This window comes from Chrysemys picta, chromosome 20 (genome assembly GCF_011386835.1).
Source record: "Chrysemys picta bellii isolate R12L10 chromosome 20, ASM1138683v2, whole genome shotgun sequence".
In the NCBI taxonomy this organism is placed as follows: domain Eukaryota; kingdom Metazoa; phylum Chordata; order Testudines; family Emydidae; genus Chrysemys; species Chrysemys picta.
In genome coordinates this window covers 11,930,668-11,951,961 of record NC_088810.1, presented here as the reverse complement: position 1 = coordinate 11,951,961, position 21,294 = coordinate 11,930,668, and the positions used below count along the sequence as shown (strand labels likewise).

Below are 21,294 nucleotides of genomic sequence, written 5' to 3'. Positions count from 1 at the left end.
GAGCGGGTGATATCAGCCCGCCTGCAGCTGGCCCTATTGACAGCAATGCAGTAGTGGGAGGGGGGGTGGGGGAAAGGAAGAGGAGACCGTGGCCACTGGTCCACCTGTGGATCATGGCCCTGCCAGAGGATACAGGGTTAAAGAGCTGCAAAAGTGTAACCATCCTCAGCATGTGCCACCTTCCAAGGCTTCATCCCCATCCATCCCTGTAGCCTTGTGGAGCAGATAAATAGAGCCCCATTTTTGGGGAAACTGAGGCAGAGAACAGGGACGTGACTTGCCCAAGGTCACCCGGGGAGTCATTGTCGGAGTCCTGCTTTGAACACAGGAGATCGAGGCTCCTAGTTCTGCCCTGGCTCAGACCATTAGACCAGAGGCCTTCAAGCCCTGAGCTCTGCACCTGCCCACACAAGGTGTTAATCTGGGTTTCAGGTGCAGCACACTGCAAGTTTTCAATGAAGAAACATGGCTGTCTCAAGCCCTTATGGCTACAAGGAAAATCTTCCAAAGGTGATGGGCGTCTAGCCGACACAGTTCTGTCTGCCTGAGTCTGCAGCCAGCCTGGGACAACAGCCCTAGGAAATACGGCAGTAACTGTTAAGTCTAATTATGACACCGTCAGAGCCAGATTTTCATGTAACATGGGTGACCAGTTGCATGGTGCACAACCACTGCAAGAGTGTGAGCAACTCAGGTTAAGTGCAGCTGAACCCTGGGCAGGCTGCAGCACCCAAGAGATTTTTGTTCTCCCACTGAATGACAGCAGATGCACCAGTGACTTTACTAGGTAGAAGTTTAGTGACCACATTAGGGCCATATCCTCCCCACTCCCAGCACTGGGCCAGCTGCCCCTCATCATTCTCCTGATTGCTTGTATTGTTATTGATGGGAGATCTGCTGTGGATTGAGGGGTGTATATGGACCTGCCTTTGCAGGCTCAGTCCTGGCCCAGCATTCGAAATAAATTGCCCTGAGTTTCAGAAGTACTGAGAACCCTGGAGTTCCCACCGACATCGGGGGAACTACAGATGCTCAGCATCTCTGAAAATCAGGCCCAGAATGCCACTGACACCTCTGCCCTGGGCTCGAGCTCTCTAATTAAGGGGCTTCAGCAGCGATTGGCGTGGGGCAGAGTAAAGCAACCGGGACGGTCATGATGGAGGCTGGAACTCTGTCCTCGCCTCATGCCTGTGGGGAAGACAGGCCTTCAGACACCCTCTCCTGCCTGCATTGCACTTTCCAGCCCAGGAGCAAGGAACCATTTCACTCCTTAGCACTGGGGGGAGCTGAATCCCAGAACGGGGAAGTAACTTGCCTGAAGTCATCCAGTGAGTTGGTGTCAGGGTGGAGAATAGAAGCAAGATCCCGACTCCCAGCTCTGTGCTCTGATCCCCAAAACAGCCCTTTCCAGATCCATGGGGTGGGGGGAGGGGAGAGGAGGGCTGGAGGCACTCTAGCCACGTGCTGGAGACCCAAGGCCATTTATTTTCATTAAATATGTAGACTAAATAATGAAATAAATACATTTTCAAGCCGAACGTGTATTAATTCTAATGAACAATGCCACATTGTGCAGTATTCATTTTTGAAAGTTTATAATAAGCGATGCTCTATGGGGGGGGAGAGGGAGGGGAGGCACAAGGTGGAAGTTTTGCCTAGGGTGCAAAATATCCTTGCACCGGCCCTGCTCACTCCCTACTCCGCCACATCTCTCCCCCCTTCGAGACTGAACTGAGCGGGGTCACTCTAACCAGTGACCCGGGGAAGTTCAGGCCCCCCTCTTCGGGACAATGCATCAGCTATCACATTGGCACTCCCCTTCACATGGACCGGCTCCATATCATAATCCTGCAGGAGCAGGCTCCACCGCAGGAGCTTGGCAGTGGCTCCTTTCATCTGGTGTAGCCAGGTCAGGGGGGAGTGGTCAGTGTACACAGTGAAGTGTCGCCCAAATAGATATGGCTTTAGTTTCTTGAGGGCCCACATCATAGCCAGACATTCCTTCTCGATAGCTGCGTAGTTTTGCTCCTGAGGTAACAACTTCTTGCTCAAGTACACGATGGGATGTCTCTCCCCCTTTTCATTAGCCTGCATTAATACCACACCCAGCCCTGTGTCTGAGGGGTCAGTGAACACCATAAAGTCTGCCGTTACCAGAACTGGGCCACTGACCAGACCCTCCTTCAGCGCACAGAGAGCCCTCTGGCACTGCTCGGTCCAGACCACCTTGTTTGGCTTTCCCTTCTTGCATAGCTCAGTGATGTGGGCGGCTATGGAGATAAAGTGTGGCACAAATCTTGGATAATACCCCGCAATCCCAATAAAGGCTTGGATCTGCTTTTTGATTTGGGGAGCAGGCCAGTGTCTGATCGCCTCCACCTTGGCTGGTTCTAGTTTTAGGCAGTCGCTCACCACCCAGTGGCCCAGGTAAGAGCCATCCCCACCTTGCACTTCTCAGCTTTTATGGTCAGCCCAGCCTCTTGGAGTCGGTCCAGCACTTGTTTAACCTGGGACACATGGTCCTCCCAGGTCTGACTAAAGACACAGATGTCATCAATGTACACCAGGGCAAAACTCTCCATCCCCCTCAGTAGCTGATACACCAGGCGCTGGAAGGAAGCAGGCGCCCCCTTGAGGCCAAAAGGCAGGGCCAGGAACTCATAGAGCCCCAGAAGGGTGATAAAGTCAGATTTCAGCCTGGCATCTGCATCCAGTGGCACTTGCCAGTAGCCCTTTGTAAGATCCATGGTGGTAAAGTAGTGAGCTCCTCACAGCTTGTCTAGGAGCTTGTCAGACCTGGGCATGGGGTAGGCATCAGACATGGTGACGGCATTAAGCTTCCAATAGTCCACACAGAAATGGATCGACCCATCCTTTTTGGGAACCAGCACCACAGGCGAGGTCCAAGGGCTGGAAGATGGCTGGATCACCCCCAAAGCCAGCATGTCACTGACCTCTCTTTCTAGGTCCTGAGCAGTTTTCCCTGTGACTTGGAAGGGGGAGCATCTTATAGGTGGGTGTGATCCTGTTTCCACCCAGTGGACAGTCAGATTAGTGAGTCCTGGCTGGTTAGAAAACAGCTGTCGGTACAAATGCAGCACCCCTCTGATCTCAGCTTGCTGGGCAGGGGTTAGCTGATTAGAGAGGGGAATTGTTTCCAGGGAGGAGCCAGCTACTGTCTCAGGGAATAGATCTACTAAAAGGGTCATATCCCTGCTCCTCCCAATGTCCACACACAGCTAACACTGATGTGACGAAGTGGGACTGTTCTTAATGTTTCCTCTGAATACTGTGTGGGTGCCTCGGTTTCCCCTATGCATTTCTTAAGTCTCTAGGTGGTGGGGAAAGGCCAGTGTGCATAAATCACTGACACTCTGTCTCCCTGGCAACAAATGGCCAGGGCCCCTTCCCCCCCTGCAAGGAAATAGCTAAAGGTGAACAAAGAGATCAGGTGACCTCCTGGCCCAGGAAAGAGACAAAGCCGAGAGAAGGAGGGGCTGGAGGGGGTTTGAGAGTTGGAGCTACCTGGGGACTAGGAGTGAGGGCAGACATGGGTGTTTGGCTCTCTGAACCCCATAATGCTCCTGGCCGAGGGGTCCCGTTCGCCGCTGTACCTACAAGCTCTGTTTTAGACCGTGTTCCTGTCATCTAATAAACCTCTGTTTTACTGGCTGGCTGAGAGTCACGTCTGACTGCGAAGTGGGGGGTGCAGAACCCTTTGGCTTCCCCAGGACCCAGCCTGAGCGGACTCGCTGTGGGAAGCGCATGGAGGGGCATATGCTGAATGCTCCCAGGAGAGACCCAGGAGGTGAAGCCGTGTGAGCTTCTTGCCTTGAAGACAGTCTGCTCCAAGGGAGAGGAGGCTCCCCAAAGTCCTGACTGGCTTTGTGGGGAGCAGTTCCAGAGCATCGGCCGGGGACTCCGTGACAACTGGTGGCAGAAGTGGGATGTACGGCACCCCGTGAATGGCGCTTCTTGCAGTAAGTGACTGGGGAGCAGTAAAACAGAGGGGGGACGGTTTCAGGGGGCGATTAACCCCTAGGAGTGTGTGACCAGCGAGAAGGACTGTTGGAGTAACGGGGTCCCCCCGAGGACTGCAGCGAGCAGTCTCGGGACAGAGGAGCTTGCCGCTCGACCCTGGGAGAGAGAAGGACGTTTGCAGTAACAGGGTTCCCCTGGGGATTGCAGCGAGTGGTCCCAGGGGCGGAGGAGTCTGAAGCTCGACCGTGGCAAAGAGGTGGTGACCACAAGAAGGGCTGGCACACTAGGGGTTCTTCCTGGAAACCGTGGGGGAGCTGAGAGCACACGGGCCTCTGAGTCCAAAGCAACTTGGGAACAGTGAAGTGATGGCCTATCACCATCTCCTTAAGAAGGACATTGTAATCCTGTGCAAAAAGAGAGGGTTACACATTGGGAAGTTCACCAAGGCCCAGTTAATCGTCCAGCTGGAGGATGAGGACCACTCTAAAGAGCAGATTCCTGACCCAGATGGGGCTCCAAGAGGATCTGGGAGCAGCTGGAGCAGTAGCCAGGCATCCCCAAGAGTCTGGTCCCCAACCAGACGGGGGTCTTCATGATCGGGTTCCCCATCAGGGGATTGGAGACGGATGGGACTGGAGCTGAGTCCGAGAGAGCGAGAGCCCGAGGAAAAGCAACAGCAGCATGGACTGGCGATGGTGGAGCGGAGAGGCATAGGGGGCTCCCCAGGGGTGAGTGGGGATAGACCCCAGACTGCCAGTTCCGCAGGGAGCCTCGACACTAAATTGCTGCCCCTGGTTAAGGAGGGGGGGAATGTGGATGCCCACCACACGGCCTTCGAGCAGGCTGGCGATTTGAACCAGGGGGACCCTGCGGAAAAACCCCGGTATCTAGCCCCCTTGCTGGGTCCCAAGGCCATAGACGCTGTCAGCCAGATGGGTGGGGTGGTGGACAGGCTCCCAGTCCTGGCCCTGGCCTATATGTCTGCGTGGAGTCTCCTGGGCTCAGGCCCCTCAGACCCCCAGTGGGAGCGGAAGGTGGGGGTCAATGGGGAGACATGCCTGGGGTGGCGAGACCCTGGGACAGAGAGAACTGTTGTCAGGCCCCAGGTGGTGCAGCCTCAGATGCTGAGGGGCTGTGTGACCTGGGTGAAGGTCCCCAGGATGAAGGCCCTCGCCCTGTCTATGGCCCGGATCCCTGTGCAGACCCAGGAGGGGTCGGGCTGGCTGGCCATTGGGGTTCTCCAGGATATCGACTGTGAGGTCCTGTTGGGGGGTGACTGTGTCTCTTTGGGACAAGATCCAGGCCCTGCCCCTGTAACGGCCGAGGATTTGAATTTGAATCCCGCTAACCACTTGGCTAAGATGGAAATGGTCAGTGAAAATGCAAATGACCTGGCTAGCAGGAAGGAGGTGCTGCTGGGCTCAGAATACCTGCCTACCTGTAACCAGACCCCTGGGGCTGAGTGTGTCGGAGAATTACTCCCCGCCCCCCTGCACACTGGAGAGGGGGCTCATGCTGGCTCTGATGCTGTGACCAGAGCAGAGAGCTTGCTGCCTGCCCCCACTGGGACAACAAGGACAGTGCTGGGCATGGTGGGAGCTGAGACCCCAGCTGAGTGCGGGGACACACAGGCAGGGCAGGACGGCTGACAACAAGGTTTGCCTGGTCCAGACGTGCTGCTGGGAAGTGATTACACAGCAGGGAGGGAGCTACCAGGGACAGGGCTCAGAGGGGCTGTGACCCCAGGCCCAGCCAGCGAGAGGGAACAGATCCCACTCCCTTCCCCAGCAGCTGAATTCCAGACCGAGCTGCAGAAGGATCCCTCCTTGGAGAAGCTGAGGGAACTTGCTGGCCACAGAGCTGCAACCCCCCTTGGGGAAGACTGCAGGGACAGAGTCCTGTGGGAGAAGGGATTCCTGTACCAGGAATGGGCTTCCCAAGGGGAAGTAGAACTGTGGGGAATCCGGAGGCAGCTGGTGGTGCCCCAGGAATCCACAGGGTTCTTCCCTTTTGAGCTGCTGTATGGGAGGAAAAGGGGGAAGACCCCTGGGTGTATCTCTTCCCTGAGGTGGGAGCCAATCTCCCCATCAGGTATTCCCTGTTCAGAGTCACTGGGAAAGCAGCCCAGTACCTGGAGAGATTGGTCAAGGACATGCTGGATTTAGATGTGATCCAGCCGTTCAACAGCCCATGGGCCTCACCCGTGGGGCTGGTCCCCAAGGGAGACAGGATGATCTAGTTTTGTGGGGACTATCGGAAGCTTAAAGCCATCACTGTGTCCGATGCCTACCCCATGCCTAGGCCTGGGGAGATTCTAGACAAGCTGACAGGGATGGAGAACTTGGCCCTGGCGTACGTCGATGACATGTGTGTCTTTAGCCAGACCTGGGAGGAACAGGTGTCCCAGGTGAAGAGGGGGCTGGGCTGCCTCATGGAGGCAGGACTGACGGTAAGAGCCGAAAAGTGCAAGGTGGAGATGATCAGAGATTGGCCCATTCCCCAGACCAAGAAACAAGTCTAGGCCTTTATCAGGATGGCGGGGTGCTACCAGAGGTCTGTACCCCACGTTAGATTCCTAGCTGCCCCCATCCCTGAGCTATGTGAGAGGGGTAAGCCAGACGAGGTGGTCTGGACCAAGCAGGGCCAGAGGGCTCTCTGTATACTGAAGGAGGCTCTAATCCAGGGCCCAGTAAATCTGGTAAACCCAGACATTGCCAAGCTTTTTGCAGTGTTCACCAACGCCTCAGACGCAGGGCTGGGCGTGGTGCTAATGCAAGCCTATGCTAAGGGCGGGAGACACCACACCGGCAGGGCCGGCTCTGGCTTTTTTGCCGCCCTAGGCAAAAAAGCCACCTGCCACCCTCCCACCCCCCAGCACGGCAGGGGAGGGCGCCGAGCCCGGCCGCGGGCCCGCAATCCCTGACCAGCCGGAGCGCCGGGAGCAGGGCGGAGAGCGGAGACCCCCCCGGTGGTGTCTGGCTCTCTGAACCCCATAAGGGACCTGGCCGAGGGGTCCCGTTCGCCGCTGTACCTACAAGCTCTGTTTTAGACCGTGTTCCTGTCATCTAATAAACCTCTGTTTTACTGGCTGGCTGAGAGTCACGTCTGACTGCGAAGTGGGGGGTGCAGAACCCTTTGGCTTCCCCAGGACCCAGCCTGAGTGGACTCGCTGTGGGAAGCGCACGGAGGGGCATATGCTGAATGCTCCCAGGAGAGACCCAGGAGGTGAAGCCGTGTGAGCTTCTTGCCTTGAAGACAGTCTGCTCCAAGGGAGAGGAGGCTCCCCAAAGTCCTGACTGGCTTTGTGGGGAGCAGTTCCAGAGCATCGGCCGGGGACTCCGTGACAACTGGTGGCAGGGGTGGGATGTATGGCACCCCGTGAATGGCGCTGGACTCTTTCCAATTTTTCCACATCCTTCTTGTAGTGTGGGGCCCAAAACTGGACACAGTACTCCAGATGAGGCCTCACCAATGTTGAATAGAGGGGATCGATCACGTCCCTCGATCTGCTGGCAATGCCCCTACTTATACAGCCCAAAATGTCGTTAGCCTTCTTGGCAACAAGGGCACACTGTTGACTCATATCCAGCTTCTCATCCACTGTAACCCCTAGGTCCTTTTCTGCAGAACTGCTTCCTAACCATTCGGTCCCTAGTCTGTAACAGTGCATGGGATTCTTCCGTCCTAAGTGCAGGACTCTGCACTTGTCCTTGTTGAACCTCATCAGGTTTCTTTTGGCCCAACCCTCTAATTTGTCTAGGTCCCTCTGTATCCTATCCCTACCCTCCAGTGTATCTACCACTCCTCCCAGTTTAGTGTCATCTGCAAACTTGCTGAGAGTGCAGTCCACGCCATCCTCCAGATCATTAATGATGATATTGAACAAAACCAGCCCCAGGACTTACCCCTGGGGCACTCCAGTTGAAACCGGCTGCTAGCTAGACATGGAGCCGTTGAGCACTACACGTTGAGCCCGACAATCTAGCCAGCTTTCTATCCACCTTATAGTCCATTCATCCAGCCCATGCTTCTTTAACTTGGTGGCAAGAATACTGTGGGAGACCGTATCAAAAGCTTTGCTAAAGTCAAGGAATAACACATCCACTGCTTTCCCCATATCCACAGACCCAGTTATCTCCTCATAGAAGGCAATTAGGTTAGTCAGGCATGACTTGCCCTTGGTGAATCCATGCTGACTGTTCCTGATCACTTTCCTCTAAGTGCTTCAGAATTGATTCCTTGAGGACCTGCTCCATGATTTTTCCAGGGACTGAGGTGAGGCTGACTGGCCTGTAGTTCCCCGGATCCTCCTTCTTCCCTTCTTCCAGGGGCCCCCTTATCCTTCTTCCATATAACAGTTCAAAAGGCGAAAACCCAGTAGACTCCTGGGGCACTTCCCTGTATGTGAACAGCAGGTGAGGTAAGTACTTGTCCCAGTCCTGCGGGTGCTGGTTCATAAAGGTTTTCAGCATCATCTTTAGAGACCCATTGAACTTCTCCACCAGCCCATTGGACTGGGTGTGATATGCTGAGGCCCAGATGTGCCGGACCCCACATTTCTCCCACAAGCACCAGAGCAGGGCTGACATGAAGTTGGATCCTTGGTCTGTCAAGACTTCCTTGGGGAACCCCACTCGGCTGAAAATGGTCAGCAGTGCATCTGCCATGGTGTCTGCTTCGATAGATGACAAGGCCACTGTTACCTGAAATTGGACCAGCTAGTAAGCTTAGGGAGGACTAATGACCCACCAGAGATTGGCAGAAAGCAGCACGTTTATTATATCGATAGCTAAGCTCAAAAGAAGGGGCGGAGGGTCACACTCACACTCGCATACTCACGCTCCCAGGACAGGCACAGCACTGGAGATGTCAGGATCCTTTAAGGTAAGTGTCCCACAGCGCAGCGATGGATGGTGTAATGAAGTAAGTCTTCCCAAGGCACGATGGAATGCAACGCAGAGAACCACTGGCCAGGCGGTCCGGGCAAAGGGCTTCACGGGAGGTACAAGCATGTGAGTACACTGCTGAGCACATGGCCCCTTCCCCTTTTAAGGACCTGCTCCTCATGGCCTGTGACTAGAGATGACTTGGTTGCATCTGGTTGGTCACACTCCACCTCGGGCAGTGTCCATGCATTGGGTGTGTGATCGCTGCCTAATCAGTGGCATGGCCTGCGACTAGAGATGACTTGGCCGCATCCGGTTGGTCACACTCTACGTTGGGCAGTGTCCATGCACTGGGTGTGGGAGTGCTGCCTAATTAGAGTCCCAGACACCTTGTCTACCTGGGAGCTCTTCTGATCTTCCAGCTATTCAACCAGCCCATTTATCCCACAAGCGTTCCAGGAGGGAGGGAGGGGGAAAGCCACTTCACAGGTATTCAAAGAGGGAGAGGAGACAAAAGGCGGGGGAAGTGTAACAGACCTTTTGAGCATACAGGTTATACATAGCGTACAGATCACTGGTGCTCCTACAACAGCCACTGCCTCAGGGTAGCGGGTAGCGAAATCTACCACCATCAGAATGTATTTCTTTCCCGACTGGGTCTTCTTGCTGAGAGGCCCCACTATGTCCACAGCCATCTTCTGAAAAGGCTCCTCTATAATGGGCAGAGGTATCAAAGCCGCTTTCCCCTTGTCCTGGGCCTTCCCCATCCTCTGACAGGGGTCACAGGATCGGCAATACTGTTGGACAGTAGTAAAGACTCCAGGCCAGTAAAAATTCTGTAGCAGACTCTGCCTGGTGCACCGGATTCCCTGGTCTCCTGCGAGAGGGATGTCATGGGTCAGGTACAGGAGCTTGCGGTGATACTTCTGGGGAACCACCAGCTGCCTCTGGATCCCCCACGACTCCACTTCCCCTGGGGGAGCCCATTCTTGGTACAGGAATCCCTTCTCCCACAGGAACCTCTCCACATGGTCTGTACCACACTGAGGTCAGCCAGGTCCCTTAGCTTCCGCAAGGAGGGATCTTTCTGCAACTCGGCCTGGAACTCAGCAGCTGGGGAAGGGATGGGGGCCTGCTCCCTCTCGCCAGCTGGGTCTGAAGCCGCCGCCTCTCTGAGCCTTGTCCCTAGGCACTGCCTCACCACCATGGTAGGGTCCTGCACCTCCGGTGAGGTACCCTCCCCAATGTCAGGGTGTAGTGCCCCTCGCCGGCTCTGCCTACGGGTCACGACTAGGGTGTTCTGGGGGTTGCTTGGCCAATCCTCTAGGTCACCCCCATCAATACCTCAGTGGGCAAATGATGGTGCACCCCCACGTCCTTGGGGCCCTCCTTGGCCCCCCATTTCAGATGTACCCTCACCATGGGCACCTCGAATGGGGTCCCGCCCACACCCATCAGGGTCAGGGAGGTGTTGGGCACCACCCAATCTGGGGCCACCACCTTGGGCCGGGCCAGCGAGCCCATGTCCCAGTATCCACTGACCTGCCTCCCATCCACCTCTAGGGGAACAAGGCACTTGCTCTGCAGGGACAGCCCTGCGCCCACCCTGTAAACTGAGAACCTTGAGTCTGGAGCATCCAGTCCCCCGAGGAGCTGGTCTGAGAAACTCCTCCCTCCTGAGCAGTTGGTAAGCCGCCAGCCCCCCTGCCTGGGAAGCTTGCCCCTCCTCCAGCTGGGTCCCTACCCAGTTAACCCTGTGCGGGTTCAGTCTGCTCAGTCTGTCCTTGAGCTTGGGGCACTGGGTCCGTATGTGGCCTCTCTGGCCGCAGTAATAGCAGTTCATGTTCTGTTGATCCCCTCAAGCTGGGCGGTTGGTCCTGATGCCAGTTGTTCCCCTTGGGAGGGGGTTCTCCACATTCCCCCTTTGGGGGGTCCCAGGGGAACTCTCTCTCTGCATCATGGTGGGCTTATTCTTTTGGGACTCCTCCTTTCCACCCCCTGACCATCTGTCCACAAACTCGTCGGCCAGCTGCCCTGCGCTCTGCAGGTCCTCTGGCTTTTTGTCCACTAACCATATCCTGAGGTCGGATGGGCAATGTTCATACAGTTGCTCCAGTACAATCAGATTAACCATGTCCTCCTTAGTCTGGGCCCCGTCTGCCCACTTGTGGGCATATCCCTCCATTCGGAGGATCAGTTCCAGATATGTGTCCTCAGGGGTTTTACGCTGACTCCGGAACTTTTTCTGGTACACCTCGTGTCATAAACATACAGCTAAGGGTAGCACAAAATCCCTCCTTTACCTGACACCTCGGGAGTCATCCCAAACTTGCGTAGCAGGGCCTTTTTGAACAGTTCATAGTCCCCTGCCTCCACCCCTTCTATTCAGCTCTACTTCCCTACGGCTTTGGGGTCCAGTAAGGGGGTGAGAAACTGGAGCCTGTCTGCAGGGTCAATGCTGTGCAGCTCGCAGGCCTTCTCAACGGCCATCAGGAATTCATCTATGTCCTCCCCTTCCTTAAACTGGGACAGGATGCGCTTATCAAAGCTCCATGCAGTCCTGGATCCCCCCTCACTCACTGCAGCAGGGGGCTCTCTGCTCCTCAGCCTTCCCAACTCCAGTTCGTGCTGCCACTGTTTCTCCCCCTCCTATAGTTCATGCTCCCTCAGCTCCAGCTCTTTCAGTTTTATCTTCCTCTCCCATTCCAGCCGCCTCAGCTCCAGCGATGGGGAGCTCCACCGTGAGGATCCCCTGCTAGCCGCGGGGGTCACGGTGCCCTCGGTGTTCACCCGAGCTTCTTCCAGCCCCTCCCCAGCCATAGGTAGGAGGGTCCTCAGAATGCCCTCAGCAGCAGTCTGACCCCTCCCAGCTGGGACAGACACTGATGCCCGCGCTGCATCTGCTGGGCTGTTTCCCTCAGGGACAGGGATTGGCTCCTCTGAGCGATCCTCCTTTTCCAGCTGGGCAATCAGTTGTTCTTTGGTGAGCTTTCCAATGCGCAGCCCCCTCTGCTTGCACAACTCTACCAGGTCCCTCTTAGGGAGATGGTTATACATCTTTCCGCTGTTCCCAAGTTGCTGTGGACTCGCAGATCTGTGTGCTCTCACCTCCCCACAGTTTCCAGGAAGAACCCCTACTGTGCCAGCCCTTCTCCGGGTCACCACCTCTCTCCCAGGGTCAAGCCGCAGACTCCTCCGCCCCTGGAACCACTCACCGGGGGAGCCTGTTCCTGCAACAGTCCTCTCTCCCAGAGTGAAGCCGCAGACTCCTCCACCCCTGGAATTGCTCACCGCAGTCCCCAGGGGGACCCCGTTACTGCAACAGTCCTTCTTGCTGGTCACACACTCCCAGGGGTAAAGCACAGCTCCTCTGCCTCCTGAAACCACTCCTCTCTGAGCCTTCAGCATGCCTGGTTCTCGTTAGTCCCCCTTCGTTTTACTGCTCCCCAGTCACTTACTGCAGGAAGCGCCATCCATGCGGTGCAGTACATCCCACCTCTTGCCACCAGTTGTCACAGAATGTGGGGGAGTCAGGGACCTGCATCCCCCACTTCCTGAGAGTCACCATGACTCTCAGCCAGCTGTAAAACAGAAGGTTTATTAGACGACAGGAACACAGTCTAAAACAGAGCTTGTAGGTACAGAGTACAGGACCCCTCAGTCAGGTCCATCTTGGAGGATGGGGAGCCCAGACCCAGGTTCTGGGCCTCCCCGGCCCATCTCCCCAGCCAGCTCCAAACTGAAACCTCCTCCAGCACTCTCCCCCCAGCCACACCCCCTGGCTCCTCCTCCAGCCTTTGTCCAGTTTCCCAGGCAGAAGGTCTCACCTGGCTCCTAGTGTCAGGTTACGTGCTCATCCCTCAAGTGAAGTCACTCCCTGATATTCCACCACCATCCAGCACCAATGCAGACAGTAAACCAGTAAAACTCCCATGCAACAGTCCCAGGTCAATACCCCCCACTCCTGCTCCATCAGGGGGAGCTGTGGGTCACAGCAGCCCAGCAACAAGATGGGGGTCAGGAGCCGTGGGTCACAGCCAGCCCCATACCATGACATGGGGTGTGGGGGTTAGACGTGGTGACAGCCAGCTCCGCACCAGGACAGGGAGAGCCGTGGGTCATAGCAAGTCCCGCACCAGGATGGGGGGGAGCCATGGGTCACAGCCAGCCCAGCACCAGAATGGGGGGAGCCGGGGGTCACAACCAGCCTAGCACCAGGACGGAGGTGGGGAGCCATGGGTCACCACCAGCCCTGCACCAGAAAAGCGGGAGCCGTGAGTAAGAGCCAGGCCCGCACCAGTACGGGGGAAGCCCTGAGTCACAGCCAGCCCAGCACCAGGACGGGGGGAGCCATGGGTCACAGCCAGCTGGGAATCAGGACGCGGGAGCCGTGGGTCACACCCAGCTCAGTTACAGGATTGCGGGGAGGAATGGGTGTCACGGAGCCACCGGGCGATGCTCTGGAACTGATCCTTACAAAGCCAGCCAGGACTCTGGTGAAGTCTGCTCTCTGTGAGCAGACTGTCTTCAGGGCAAGAAACTCACACCGCTTCACCTTCCTTCTCCCACAGGAATCTATCCCTGCAGCCTTCCCCAAGGGGGTTTGCAGCGCTGTGGCCAGCAAGTTCCCTCAGCTTCTCCAAGGAGGGATCCTTCTGCGGCTCGGTCTGTAATTCAGCTGCTGGGGAAGGGAGTGGGACCTGTTCCCTCTCACTGGCTGGGCCTGGGCTCACAGCCCCCCGAGCCCTGTCCCTGGTAGCTCCCTCCCTGACGTGGATTAATTTCCCAGCAGCACATCTGGACCAGGCAAACCTGGTTGACAGCTGACCTGCCCTGCCTGGGTGTCCCCCCACTCAGTTGGGGTCTCAGCTCCCACTGTGCTCAGCGCTGCGCTTGCTGTCCCAATGGGGGCAGGCAGCGAATTCGCTGCTTTGGTCACAGAATCAGAGCCAGCGAGAGCCCCCTCTCCAGTGTGCAGGGGGGCAGGGAGCATCTCTCTGTCCCACTCAGCCCCAGGGCTCTGGTTACAGGCAGGCAGGTATCCTGAGCCCAGCAGCTCCTCCCCTCTGCCAGACAGGTCATTTGCATTTTCACTGACCATTTCCATCTTAGCCGATTGGTTCCCTGGATCCAAATTTAAATCCTCGGCCATTACAGGAGCAGGGCCTGGATCCTGTCCCACAAAGACACAGTCATCCCCCAACAGGACCTCACAGCCGATATCCTGGAGAACCCCAACTACCAGCCAGCCCAACCCCTCCTGTGTCTGCACATGAATCCGGGCCACAGGCAGGGCAAGGGGCTTCATCCCTGGGACCTTCACTGAGGTCACACAGCCCTGTAGCATCTGATCAGGCTGCACCACCCAGGGCCTGACAACAGTTCTCTCAGTCCCAGGGTCTCGCTACCCCAGAAACGTCTCCCCATTAACCACCACCTTCTGCTCCCACTGGGGGTCCGAGGGGCCTGAGCCCAGGAGCCTCCACGCAGACATATAGGCTGGGGCCAGGAGTGGGAATCTGTCCACCACCCCACTCATCCCTACGGCCTTGGGACCCAGCAAGGGAGCTAGATACCGGGTCCCACTGGTTCAAATCGCCAGCCTGCTCGAAGGCAGTGTGGTGGGCATCCACATCCCCTCCCTTCTTAACTAGGGGCAGCAATTTAGTATCCAGGTTCCCTGAGGAACTGGCAGCCCAGGGTCTATCCCCACTCACCCCTGGGAAGTCCCCTATGCCTCTCCGTTCATGCTGCTGCTTCTCCTGCAGCTCTTTCTCGGACTCTTGCTGTCTCTCATGGTCCTCTCGCTCTCTCGGACTCAGCTCCAATCCCATCCATCTCCAATCCCCTGATGGGGAACCCAATCGTGAAGACCCCCATCTGGTTGGTGACCAGACTCTTGGGATGCCTGGCTACCACTCCTGCTGCTCCCAGATCCTCTTGTAGCCCCATCTGGGTCAGGAATCTGCTCCTTAGAGTCGTCGTCGTCCTCCAGCTACACAATTAACTGTGCCTTGGTGAACTTCCCAATGCGTAACCCTCTCTTTTTGCACAGGATTACAATGTCCTTCTTGAGGAGATGGTGATAGGCCATCACTTCACTGTTCCCAAGTTGCTTTGGACTCACAGGCCTGTGTGCTCTTAGCTCCCCCATGGTTTCCAGGAAGAACCCCTAGTGTGCTAGCCCTTCTCGGGGTCACCACTTCTTTGCCAGGGTCAATCTGCAGACTCCTCTGCCCCTGGGACTGCTTGCTGCAATCCCCAAGGGAACCCTGTCACTGCAAAAGTCCTTCTCGCTGGTCACACATTCCCAGAGGTTAATCGCCCCCTGAAACCGTCCCTCTCTGAGCCTTCAGCACGCCTGGTCCTCGTTATCCCCCCTTTATTTTACTGCTCTCCAGTCACTTACTGCAGGAAGCGCCATCCACGGGGTGCCGTACATCCCACTACTGCCACCAGTTGTCACGGAGTCCCAGGGTGATGCTCTTGAACTGCTCCCTACAAAGCCAGTCAGGACTCTGGTGAAGTCTCCTCTCTGTGAGCAGACTGTCTTCAGGGCAAGAAGCTCACATGGCTTCACCTTCCTGGGTCTGACCTTGGATCATTCAGCATCCTCTGCCCCTCTGTACGCTTCCCACAGCGACTCCACCCAGGCGGGGTCCTGGGGAAGCCAGAGGGTCCTGCACCCCAACTTCGCAGTCAGATGTGACTCTTAGCCAGCCAGTAAAACAGAGGTTTATTAGATGACAGGAACACAATCTAAAACAGAGCTTGTAGGTACAGAGAACAGGACCCCTCAGCTGGGTCCATTTTCGGGGGCAGTGAGCCAGACACCCACGTCTACACCTCACTCCTCGTCCCCAGCTAGCTCCAAACTGACTCACCCTCCAGCCCCTCCTCCTCTGGGCTTTGTCCCTTTCCCGGGCCAGGAGGTCACCTGATTCCTTTGTTCTCCAACACCTTTAGCTGTCACCTTGCAGGGGGGAAGGGCCCAGGCCATTAGTTGCCAGGAGACAGAGTGTTGGCCATTTATGCGCACTGGCCCTTTGCTCTGCAACAATTACACCCCCTTATCCCACTACCTAGAGACTCAAGAAATGCATAGGGGAAACTGAGGCACCCCTACAGTATTCAGAAGAAACATTAAGAACAGTCCCACTTCGTCACAATGGGTCACAGCCAGCCCTGCACCAGGATGGGGAGAGCCATTGCTCACAGCCAGCCCAGCACCAAGACGGCAGGGGAGAAGGAGGGGAGCCACGGGTCACTGCCAGTCCCGTACTGGACGAGAGGGAGCCATGGGTCACAGCCAGTCCCGGACCTGGATGGGGAGAGCATGACGGCATGGGGTCTGGTTCCACCACCTCAATCTGGGTCTCTGGTAATACAGACTGGGCTCTTGTAGAAGGCGCAGGAACGGCGCTAGGTGTGAAGGCTTGCTTAGCCTGGCTGCGGGTGACCATTCCCACCCTCTTGGCTAGCTTCACATGGTTGGCCAAGTCTTCCCCCAGCAGCATGGGAATGGGATAATCATCATAGACTGCAAAAGTCCACATTCCTGACCAGCCCTTGTACTGGACAGGCAACTTGGCTGTAGGCAAGTTTAGAAAATTTGACATGAAGGGTTGAATCATCACTTGGGCCTCTGGGTTGATGAATTTGGGGTACAGTAAGGATTGGTGGATAGCTGACACTTGTGCTCCAGTGTCCCTCCACGCGATAACCTTCTTCCTGCCCACACTCACGGTTTCCCTTCGCTCTGAGGGTATCTGGGAGGCATCTGGGCCTGGGGACCTTTGGTGTGATTCTGATATAATGAATTGTTGGGGTTCTTGGGGCAGTTGGCCTTTATATGCCCCAGCTCATTATATTTAAAACATCGCCCAGCTGACTGGTCACTGGGGCGAGGTGGGTTGCTGGAGACTGGTGTGGTGGGACGATAAAGGGTTTGGGGTTTTCCTTGGGATGTAGGTGGGGCCTTGGGCTGCCCCCGGTGGTAGGGTTTTGTTTCAGGTTGCCCCTTCTGATATTCGCTTCAACTGCTACTAGTTTTTTTCTTTTCTGCCACCTCCACCCATTTGGTTCCAATCTCCCCCAATCTCCCCCGCCTCGATTACAGTTTTGAGTTTCCCATCTAGGATATACCTTTCTATTTCCTCAGGAACACCCTCTAAGAACTGCTCCATTTGCATTAGGAAAGACAGATCTTCCAGAGATGTAATGCTTGCTCCTGATATCCAGGCATCCCAATTTCTTACAATGTAGTGGGCGTGTCAGGAAAATGCCACGTCTGGTTTCCACTTCAGGGCTCTGAACCGCCAACAGGCATGCTCGGGTGTTAGCCCCATTCTAATTCTGGCCTTGTTTTTAAGAAGTTCGTAGCTGTTCATGTGTTTCTTAGGCATTTAAGCCGCCATCTCTGCTAAGGGTACACTGAGCTGCGGCCTCAGCTCCACCATATACTGGTCTGTAGCGATGCTGTACCCAAGGCAGGCCCTTTGGAAATTTTCTAAGAAGGCCTCAGTATCATTGCCTACCTTGTAGGTGGGGAACTTTCTGGGATGGGAAGCAGTACTTGGAGAAGGATTGCTAGGGTTGTCTGGTATATTCTGCTTAGCCCTCGCCATCTCTAACTCCAGTTCATGCTTCCTCTCTTTTTCTTTATCCTCCAGGGCTCTCTTGTGGGCAGCTTCTTCTGCCTCCACCCTGGCTTTTTCTGCCTCCATCTCCAAGATCCTTAAGGCCATCTGTCTATCATGTTCTTTTTGTCTCTCTTCAGCTTTGAATCTGGCTAATTCTAATTTCTTTTGGACTTCACTGTCCATCATCCTAGCCTTCCTGTGCTTAACTTAGCCTAATCCAAAAGCTAGAAAGAAAAAAAAACCACTTGTGAATTCCCTTTCAGGAAGTTAACTACCCTACCCTCAGGCAGAGAAAAAAAAAAACCTCCAGCTGTTCACAGCTTAAAAACAAACAAACAAACAAACAAACAAACAAACAAACAAACAAACAAACAAACAAACAAACAAACAAAAACCCCTCCCTGCTTTTCAAGCAGCCAAAAGGAAAAAAAATTGTCCTTTTAAAATCCTACTGTGCTTTTGGTTCAAAATGATTCCACCGCTCTGCCATCATGTCAGGGTTCCTTCCCCACTCTGGACTCTGGGGTACAGATGCGGGGACCCGCATGAAAGACCCCCTAAGCTTATTTTTACCAGCTTAGGTTAAAAACTTTCCCAAGGCACAAATTCAACCTTGTCCTTGAACAGTATGCTGCCACCACCAAGTGATTTAGACAAAGAATCAGGGAAAGGACCACTTGGAGTCCTATTCCCCCAAGCCCTACACCCCCTTTTGTGGGGAAGCTTGAGAATAATATTCTCACCAATTGGTACAGGTGAACACAGACCCAAACCCTTGGATCTTAAGAACAATGAAAAATCAATCAGGTTCTTAAAAGAAGAATTTATTTAAAAAAAGATAAAAGAATCACCTCTGTAAAATCAGGATGGAAGATAACTTTACAGGGTAACAAAAAGATTCAAAACACAGAGGATTTCCCCTCCAGGCAAAACTTTAAAGTTACGAAAACAGGGATAAACCTCCTCTTAGCACAGGGAAAATTCACAAGCTACAACAAAAGATAATCTAATGCATTTCCTTACTATTACTTACTATTTTTGCAATATTAGATGCTTAGTTCAGATATGGCTTAGAGAGATGTATTTTCCCTGCCCTGGTTCCTTGCTGACTCTGAGAGAACAAAGGAACACAAAACAAAAACCTTCCCCCACAGATTTGAAAGTATCTTCTCCCGTTATTGGTCCTTTTGGTCAGGTGCTAACCAGGTTATCTGAGCTTCTTAACCCTTTACAGGTAAGGAGGGATTTTATGCTACCCTTAGCTGTATGTTCATGACAGGATGTTATTCATTAAGGGGACCTAGACAAATTAGAGGATTGGGCCAAAAAAAACCTGATGAGGTTCAACAAGGACAAGTGCAGAGTCCTGCACTTAGGACGGAAGAATCCCATGCACTGCTACAGACTAGGGACCGAATGGCTAGGTAGCAGTTCTGCAGAAAAGGACGTAGGGGTCACAGTGGACGAGAAGCTGGATATGAGTCAACAGTGTGCTCTTGTTGCCAAGAAGGCTAACGGCATTTTGAGCTGTATAAGTAGGGGCATTGCCAGCAGATCGAGGAACGTGATCGTTCCCCTTTATTCGACATTGGTGAGGCCTCATCTGGAATACTGTGTCCAGTTTTGGGCCCCACACTACAAGAAGGATGTGGAGAAATTAGAAAGAGTCCAACGGAGGGCAACAAAAATGATTAGGGGTCTGGAGCACATGACTTATGAGGAGAGGCTGAGGGAACTGGGATTGTTTAGTCTCCAGAAGAGAAGAATGAGGGGGGATTTGATAGCAGCCTTCAACTACCTGAAGGGGGGTTCCAAAGAGGATGGAGCTCGGCTGTTCTCAGTGGTGGCAGATGACAGAACAAGGAGCAATGGTCTCAAGTTGCAGTGGCGAAGGTCCAGGTTGGCTATTAAGAAAAACTATTTCACTAGGAGGGTGGTGAAACACTGGAATGCGTTACCTAGGGAGGTGGTGGAGTCTCCTTCCTTGGAGGTTTTTAAGGCCCGGCTTGACAAAGCCCTGGCTGGGATGATTTAGTTGGGAATTGGTCCTGCTTTGAGCAGGGGGTTGGACTAGATGACCTCTTGAGGTCCCATCCAACCCTGATATTCTATGATTCTATGATTCTATGAAACACAACATAGTTAGAAACGTTAACAGTCTATTGCAGAATGGCGGGCCAATGCACTGAAAATTTTTGCATTTGTGATCTTAACAGCAAATCGAAAGGTACTCTGGGGTTGGTGGTTCTCCAAACACACGCAGAGGTATTGGTAAACACATGTGCTGCAGTGGGGGCGTATTCCAATGTCTTCCCTTCCCAACAGATGTGTTGACTCACCTTATAAAAGAGGCCTGGCACTGCTTTCTTTTTACACACCATTTGAGGAGGCTCCATAGGCCACAGCTGCCAAGTGTTGCCCTCAGCAATCCATATATGCTGATAGAAGATGTAGTCAGCACATCCACTTAGCCATGTCATTGGAGGGAGCCACCTCCCACACGTCACGATGGACCACTCAATCCCAGATCCCAGATAATACGTATTGCCACCTTCTTAGGATGCTAAGCCACAATTGTCTGCCCCCGCCAATGGATAACTGACCTTTTATTTTTACCATGGCCGATTCTGAACAGTGGTAAAATTAACAAAGAAGGACAAAAGCGTCGGACACATGAGGATGCCCATAGATATGTGCCACCATATATACATGATTTTGCCCTGACAAATTTTGCAGGCTTGAAGCAGCAAGAGCGGTCCCACCACTCCTGTTCGGGGTGTCCCTAGGCTCTCGCTATTACTGCTTTGTCCTGTTAACAAAGCAAGAGGGAAAGAAAAAGAACAACACAAATGCGCCTATTGGGGAAACTGAGGCACGGATGAAAACTCCCTAAATTATTAGTTGTCCATTACAGCCCTCCCTGGCTTTCATTATGGATGTTGTTTGCCTGGTTTAGGAGGTTACAATAACAATATTATGCCCCGAGATCAGTAATTGCTATTGCTTGCCAGAGGGCTTCCCATTTCACTTCCACTCCAGGCCAAACAGGAGGAACAGTCTCCCATGGATCCCATTGGGACAATGGGATCCATGGGAGACTCGGGGCCACCCACCAGGTATTTTGCTGTGGCCCTGCTGTGTCTATCCGGACTATGCACTGTCTCCAAGGCACCTCCCCTCCAGCCTTCCACCACACGATGGCTCGAGCCCCGTCAGCAGCTCGAGCCAGGGAGAGCCTTTGGAGGTATTCTCCCTTTTCAAAATTATCATTATCTAGATAATCCCATGGATAGCTAGAAACCCGGATGGTCCAGGCAGGTGGCTGGTCCACAACCGAGGCCCACGATGCCATGACTGGAAACCTAGGAAGAAACCTATGTTTTGAATTGATTGGCATGCGCTCATTTTAATTTGCCGGGTAGCGGAAGCTGATGCACTACCAGGGAGATGCAGTTCACAATGGAGTACAGACCCACCCACTTAACATCCAGGGTGTGGGCTGCTTTCCCCAGTTTTTGCAACATTACCTTGTCTTCAATTTGCCATCTCTGGATGTTTTTAATGACGATCCCCTTACACTTTTCCTTATTTAAAGCGGCCTCTACAACTTCATGGGTTTCACATAGCTCCTTCCTCAGCTGGGCAAAGCTGAGACTTTTTGGCTGTGGCAAAACAATAAATGTGATTATTGTTAAACACAGTAATTACATTTACATTTGTCTACTAGTGGGTTGCTAACATTACCATCCTCCCAAAACACTTTTCCCCAGGAATTAACACATAAA

The 21,294-nt window shown here is 54.1% G+C and overlaps 1 protein-coding gene across 1 annotated transcript in view; it reads left to right on the top strand.

Moving 5' to 3' along the window:
- Nucleotides 1–4,585: 4,585 nt before the first annotated feature.
- Nucleotides 4,586–21,294, top strand: part of ZBTB32 (zinc finger and BTB domain containing 32) — a 57,893-nt gene continuing 41,184 nt past the window's right edge. The window contains exon 1 of the mRNA XM_065573724.1: nucleotides 4,586–4,709. The gene's annotated coding sequence lies outside the window, so the exon portion shown is untranslated. The remainder of the gene's footprint in view (nucleotides 4,710–21,294) is intronic.